The sequence below is a fragment of the Haemaphysalis longicornis genome, unplaced genomic scaffold, assembly GCF_048455015.1.
Source record: "Haemaphysalis longicornis isolate Haplotype H1 unplaced genomic scaffold, Haemaphysalis longicornis Haplotype H1 scaffold_2, whole genome shotgun sequence".
NCBI classification, from domain to species: Eukaryota; Metazoa; Arthropoda; class Arachnida; order Ixodida; family Ixodidae; genus Haemaphysalis; species Haemaphysalis longicornis.
Window position 1 is genome coordinate 41,088,705 of NW_027526295.1, and position 7,285 is coordinate 41,095,989.

At 46.5% G+C, this 7,285-nt stretch overlaps 1 pseudogene; it reads right to left on the reverse strand.

Moving 5' to 3' along the window:
- Positions 1-996: 996 nt before the first annotated feature.
- Positions 997-6,710, reverse strand: LOC144167070 (zinc finger SWIM domain-containing protein 3-like; annotated as a pseudogene).
- Between the last annotated feature and the right edge of the window lie 575 nt (positions 6,711-7,285).

The window sequence follows — 7,285 nt, forward strand, 5'->3', positions numbered from 1 at the left end:
CGCACCCGATACTAATTTTGCATGCATCTGCTGGCTTAAAAAGATTGATAAGAAGCGACCGTGCACTGCAGAGCAGCTTTTTCTCTGCCAATACAAATTTTGTGCCGCTGAGAAAGAGCCTCCCGTACTGTAGCAATTTATACAATCGCACTTTAGAACAACGAAAATCCATGGTTCAAATCCCCGGCCCGGGTTCTTTTTTTTTCGTGAGCACTTTCCGGGCTTTGCCCTTGTTGGCAGACCGATCTATGACCTCCAGCGACGAAATTCCAAGATTCACTGATGTCCTCGCCAACTATTGATTGCAACGCTGCATCTATCTCCCACCACAACCCAAGAGACCAGAGAGGATGGCATTACCCCCATACAGCTGCAAACCCCTACCCCCACGGAACACTGCTCCATGCCACCTACTCAATAACATACACATGGGATTGTCAATGCTGCCCCACCCCCAACACTCTTACCATTCAATGTGGGAGTGCCGGCACTCACCATCTCTTAAACCCCCTACCAAACCCCACCCTGGAGCAGTGGGAGGACCAGCCGACCCGCTCATGCCCCCAAGACCAGCAACCACTGGTGGACAGGGGCTGCGAAGGAACAAGCCTTCCTGGACTACGGAGGCCTCCCACGACGGAATTCATGCAGTTCAATAAATGTCGATTCCCGTCCTTGTGGAGACAACTGCTTCATCTACTACATTGCTAGGCATTTTTGCATCATTCTCGGTACACTGCAGCGGTATGTATTATGCTGCTCTCATCATATGAAGCACTGCGAAGGGCACTTCATCTACTGATTTTTACAAGCTGGTATGGATTGAGTGGTACCTTTGAGCTTGCGTTAAACATTGGTTTAAATTTCGGGAACACTGCTAGCCATGCATACGGCCATTCATCTTGGGAGTATATCAAGGACAGAGTCAAGACAATCTAGCCACCAAAGAGAACAAAAGTTTATTCCAATGCACCCAAAGCGAATTTACCACATTTATTACAGTTGTGCCACTGCAACGCACTTGTGACAGAACCAGAGACTTTCCCTGTTTCGGCTCGGCAAAGCAACACAGATCTGGTGGAACCAGCACAGACACAGCTCACACGCTACGGATGGGTCTTCTTCTAATAAGTCCCTGCACTCGTTGCATCTCCACTTTATGTTCTTTCTCTTTACCTCTGCCGTTGCCAGTACAGCAGTCCAACCGTCTTCAGTGAAGTACTTTTGCACGATGCTCAGGTCCACGTCGTCATCAAGGATTGTTTCTGCGATCCTTGACGGTATCGTTTCGACCTGGTCCTCATCTGTAAAAAGTATGCAGAATAAGTTTACTGAACCTGCAAAAAAATTGTACATAAACAACACAATGATATGAATATAGAAACAGGCACTTAGAGGCCCCTAAATCACTCTAAATCTTTGCACTTGGGGGTTATTTTGCATTTCGTGAATTATACATATTATAGCAGTTTCAACAAGTTTATTTTCATCTTGACAAAAACATCTTATACGGCCGAAATTTTGCAAACCCGCAGTGGTGGCTCAGTGGCTAAGGTGTTGTGCTGCTAAACACGAGGACGCCAGTTCGATTCCCGGCCGCGGCACCACTTTTCTGATGGAGGCGAAAAGCAGAAACGCCCGTTTGTTAGAGATTTTGGCGCACGTTAAAAATAACATTACTCCGGAGCCCTCCACTACGGCGCGCCTCATGCAGCGCGTTGAAACTTTACAAAAGCACAAAAATCGCAAACTTCTTAATTTGCAAATCTAAGGGTTTTCCAGTTTTTATACCACACCGATGAAGGTAGGCACTGAGCACAGAGTAGGCAGTAACCATTAGTAGATAAATATTGAAAGGTGACACAGAACATTTTTTTAAAAGTGTAGTAGGCTGCACGATTGTAGTTTTCAAACTTTGCTGTGCTGAACACATACAGCTAGAGATGCAGCCATAAATCGGCAATATTAGAAACTTCTCTGGTGCCTGGAAACAAAAATAAGCAAGATAGTAAAGGTAAACATAGACTAAGATATTTTACAAACTCACCAACAAGCATTTTCCCCTGTAAAACTTCTCCTAGCAACCCTTGAGAAATCAGGCAACGAAGGATCCTGCTTTTCTTTTCCTCCAGAGGCAGGTCACGGAATGGCTGCAGTTTTGTTGTTTGTTCCCTGCCACCCTGACGGGGTCTCTGCCGTCATCGTGGAAGCCCAATAACAGTCTTCTCTGCTCCTTTGGGTCGACCCCGTGGCTTCACCTTGGTTGGCACTTTTAGTTTTCCGAGCCGTTCAAGCACATTGTTTGAGGGCTCAGCGCTGCCCGTAGAGGGCAATGTATTTTGCAGTAGCTGCACTTCTCCCGCCGTTTTGTCGATAGTCCCGCAAGCACCTGCATCGTGGGCCCTGTGTGTTTCCCTGTTCTCAGGCATGGTTTCAAGTGGTTCAGAAGGGTCGGAGGCAACTTGAAGAATTTCGTTTCTGCCATCTGACTGCGGCTTCTCTGATGCACTTTGAAACACCTCATACTGCTTGTCCTCATCCGACGAACTCGCGGGCAGTTCTACACTCTCTTCTGCAGGGTGTTGACCTTGCTCCAGTGATGAAGGGGAGTTGGCTCCTTGGTGCAACAGCTCCACAACTTCAACATCGCGTCCCTCCTCGCATGCCTTAGACAGTGCCAGCAAAACCGCTACATGTGTCTGGTACCTCTCACCTGTTTCTTCTGCAGCACGTTGTGCTAAGTACTTGCATGTAGGAAACACCTCCTTGTATTTTTTATGCTCAGACATTGGCCTCCTCGGTCTTGCTGCTTGATCTGAAATTGAGTGCTCAATTGTGCCGTTCTCTTGACAAAGGAAGGCTCTTTGATGTGCATAGTAGTACTCCTTTGGCCACCTTTTTAGAAAAAGTGTAGCATCAAAGAGGCTCATACTCAGTGTCTGCCGAACTGCAAAGACATGCCGACATGGCAGTCGCATGGCGTTCCAGAAGGAACAAGTGCAGTTGGTCGTTGTCGTGTTGCCGGAGGACGACTTGAAAGTGAACACGTCTTTTTGGTGGCAGATTGCAACCTGCTTGGTTGACATGTGCATCTGTCCCCTTACAAGCTTGAAGGCATAGGGAGTCAATGACTGCTGGTACATGCTTTCTTCTACGCTAGAAGGTGGTTTGCAAGGTCGCTTGGCTATGCTTGTCAGTTCCCTGTAGTCACGCTTATCACTCAGGGCATTGAGTATTGTGAACAGCGAACACACAAACTCTTCAAGAGAGCTGTTCTTTTTTATCACACTTTTCAATTTTGAATTGAGGCTTTCAATTCTGTTGTTTGTTGTGTTGTTAAAATTTTCTGGCATAAACTGCGGTCCAGTATACCATTCTTTCCTGATTGGGCACCAGTTTTTGTCATATTAGGAGCAGATCTTCTGACAAACAGTCTGATCAAATTCCTCTTGCAGCTTTTCAAATGCTTCATTTGACCGTGAGAGCACCATTTTTTGAAGCAGCGTATGAGCTTCGTCTCTTTCTTGTGGAGTTATATCGCTCTTGTTGGAGGCTATTTCCCGGCGAAACGCCTTCAAAGTGCGAACCACACAGATAAGGACTTTCGCATCTGGGAAGCTCTCCTTTAGAAGATCCCTTTCCAAAAGGTCCTTGTCCGCCATTATGGTCCTTTTGTCCAGGACGGGTGCAGCTCCTTGAACTTGTCAAGCATCCATTGTAGGCTCTGCGCACACTCACTAACTAGTACAGCCACACACACAGTCTCGATGTATCCGTTTGAGTCTTCCCCGTGCATCACACACACTGGTGTACGGATTTCAAGGAGTTTGTATGTTGCATCGATTGCCAAGAATTCAGGAAAGGCATCCAAGTTCGATCGCATAGACTGGTTGTACAGCAGTATTCCTTGGAAATTTTCTCCATCAGAAAGGATGTGGCAGTCTGTACCTGTAAAATAAATTTCATGTTCTAAGCCTGTGCAGTGTGTTTGACATCTAAGCTGTGTACCCGAGGCACAGCATAGAGTGAGGCACAAGTGCAAGGTTAGGCACTGCTTAAATAGCCTAAAGCTGAGAAGCTTTCCCTGTACGAGTTCGAACCGTCAAAGAATATTACATCTCAGGCCCAGCCCCACAACACAGTGATGCATCGACACGTATGGCCAGCCGTGGCAACATACAGCTAGCAAATTTGCGGCATGGCAATAAACTGCACATTCTTCCTATAATGCGGTCTCAACTAGTTAATTCAGCTTAGGTTCATACAGGTTTCCCATATACTTGTCAGAGAAATCACACTAAAAGAATAGGCACTTACCTTGCTCATTGTGCAGAAGAGCTGCTATCTTCATGAGGTAGTTTCTTGTATGTGGTCTCAGGGAAGCAGCGGCGTTGCTCAACTCCTTGAGCAGGACAAGTTTTCCCGTTTTTTCTTCAAGCCTCTTCTTGACTAACTTCTTATTTGCGTGCAGAGCCAAGAGCTCCATGGCTTCCCCCTTCGCCACTGGGTCTCTTAATGCCCTAGTTTGTAGCAGATGGCTGTAGAGTGACTGCAGCAAAATAATTTATTAATCACTTTATAATCCTAACTACATATGCAATTCAACGACTCTTCAAACAATTCGATTAGCAGTTCAGTGAGAAGGTATAATTATGGGCTGGTCGCAGACTGAATGCTGCCTTTCATGTTTTTGGGATATTGGGATAAAACCCTCCAGCAGGTGCACATTTATAACTTTAAAAAAGCAAGCAAGCAGAGACAAAACAATCAGCATGCATGACATCGCAGAAGTTTACTCCAACCTCACTTTGTTGTCATTGTGATTGTTAGCCTGTGTTGCATATGTTATTACAGCAGCTCAAGGCCGTATAAATGGAAACTGATCTGGAAAAATTGTAGCTACCATCAGGGTACCTTATGACAGGGTCCATGCTAGCAATGTCAAATAGTGTTGCCAATCAGTTTTTCGCACATTTTGTGAAATGTAGCGACTGTTTTTATCACTTCGTGTAGCGCCAGCAAAACGACACGGATAAAGGGGGGCGACGGGTGCAAGCGCTAACTTCCAACTGAGTTTATTGAAGAAATGCGTGAATTTAAAAGCAGTTATCGAAAGAAATGCTTCTTTTAGGAAGCGTTTTAGAGCCGAAAAAATTCCGTGCTGTTTGCCGCACATCTCGTCCTGCATCTCGCATTGACCAGCCCCGCCACGAAGACAAGCACTGCAAATGACGCCGAACTCACTCGCAAGTAGCGGCATCTGCGCCGGGGCCCATTCACGCAAGACTACCAACGAGCGAGAACGGCATCATTTCATGACGTCTGTTACCTTTGTGACGGGGCCGGTCGACGCAAGTTATGAGTAAGGAACGTCGCCTGGAAATTGCCCAAAGTAGCCAAAAAAGTCACCACCTTAAAGTGAATGTGTGAAAAGGAGCCAGAAAAGGCGCTATTTTCAGCAAGGCGATGCTAGTAAGTACTTTTTGATTACCTTTGCGGAAAAAGTGCAGAAATTCCAAGACATAGAAAACCCTGTTACAGATTTTGTTTGTTTTCTGTGGTGCAGGAAAGCGATAACGGTGGTCTACTCTCTACACAATAAGCTAAAATATGCAGGTTTAGGTAAAGCCTTCAAAGAAAAAACCATGCACCCCTTTGTCTAACGACGACGACGGTTGAACGCAAAGCTCTCTCATGACATTCTTTGGTTGTCCTCTGCGTTTGGAATTAGTTTCGACCATGTCAAAGTATAGCAATCGGATAGACGCCGGCTTCATAACAGGAGTAACCCAGGTTCGATTTCTGTAACTGAAGTGTTTTTTCCTTTCACTTCACCCATGATCATTCACCATCATCGTCAGAGATAGTTGGCTTTCCTCCAGTGCGTTTTCACGTTACAGACGCCATCAGTGAGAACCTTAAAGCTTTGCTTTGATAAGAATGACTTGGAATGGACGTTTGCTACAGAACGTGTTTGAACACTTTCGCTGCCCTGGTTGCCAGGTCTGGCGACAAATCGCCCGTCCTGGCACCCTGGGACTCACGCGAGACACACGCCGTCAGCGCGCGAGTACGGCAGCTTTGAGGCGCACTGCACGGAACTGTTTTGGCTCTAAAATACTTCCTAAAAAAGCAGTCACTAGATTTCACAAAATGATAGAAAAACAGGCCGAAGTCTATCACTGCATCCGACACTTTGAACGCGCTCATTAGGTCCATACCTTACATATCTCATGGTTGTGAGTCTCGTTCACTTCAATCACTTCCAGAAAGTTGCCATCATCAGAGGCCCTGCACTTGATGAACGCCGGGCATCCAACTTGGAAGGTGCTGAAATTGATCAGATACCACGCGTAAGGGCATCTGAAGAAACACATATGACTCGACCTTCACGGTGCAACAAAAGAACCATGCTGTTGACTAAGGTGGGCCGGCACCACAGAACGAAAGAAAAAGAAAGCCCAGAGCCAGTCTCACCTGCATTCTCTTTCCCCCTTGCTGCGGCTCTTGAAGGACTTGCCTCCTTGTATGCAGCAGTAATGAACTTGGTACTTCTCGAGGCGATTGTTCAAGAAGCGCTTCACTTTAGCCTTTGCTGCAGTGATGCTGCGACAGTCGCGAATGTAAAACTGCACCAGCTTCTCTTCGCTGTACTGCTTAACTGCAGCTTCCAGTTCTCGAAACGTGGAAAACTTGTCCCGAACTTTCATTTTGACAGCCACCGCGTGGGGAACGACAACATGACAAGATGGACACTGACTAGCATCCTAGGCATGCGGCTAAAAGTAGAATATTCCACGTTTAGATTGCCTCCTAAAACCACTGCCAGTAGGGGACATTTAGGGAATTTGTTGTTGCAGCGAGCAGGCTTGTTGTGGCATCGCGCGTCGCCTCCTAGGGAATTCACTTTAAGAAGCTAGCAACAGACGACGCAAGAACGGCTGGACTGACGCTTCCTTTTGTAATTATTTCAGTTTTGACGGGTGTCTTGCTTGACAGTATTTTTTTATGAAAGAGGAGCGTGCCTGCCTGACCATGTCCACGATATCGCCCCGAGTTTGCGCTGCGCTTCAACATTTTTTCTCCTCCGTGTGGCCCGATACTACGGGTTTTGCCACCAGCGACACCCTGGTAGCACAGGGTGTCGCAAGAAACGGTTAGTTTCACACCCCATCGGATGTATCATATTTTTGTCCCCAACTCCCGTTACCTATAATCCCTCTCCCCTAGACACCAAAATTCGCCAAAGCGTATCACGGCGTCTTTGTATACTTTGTACATGAAC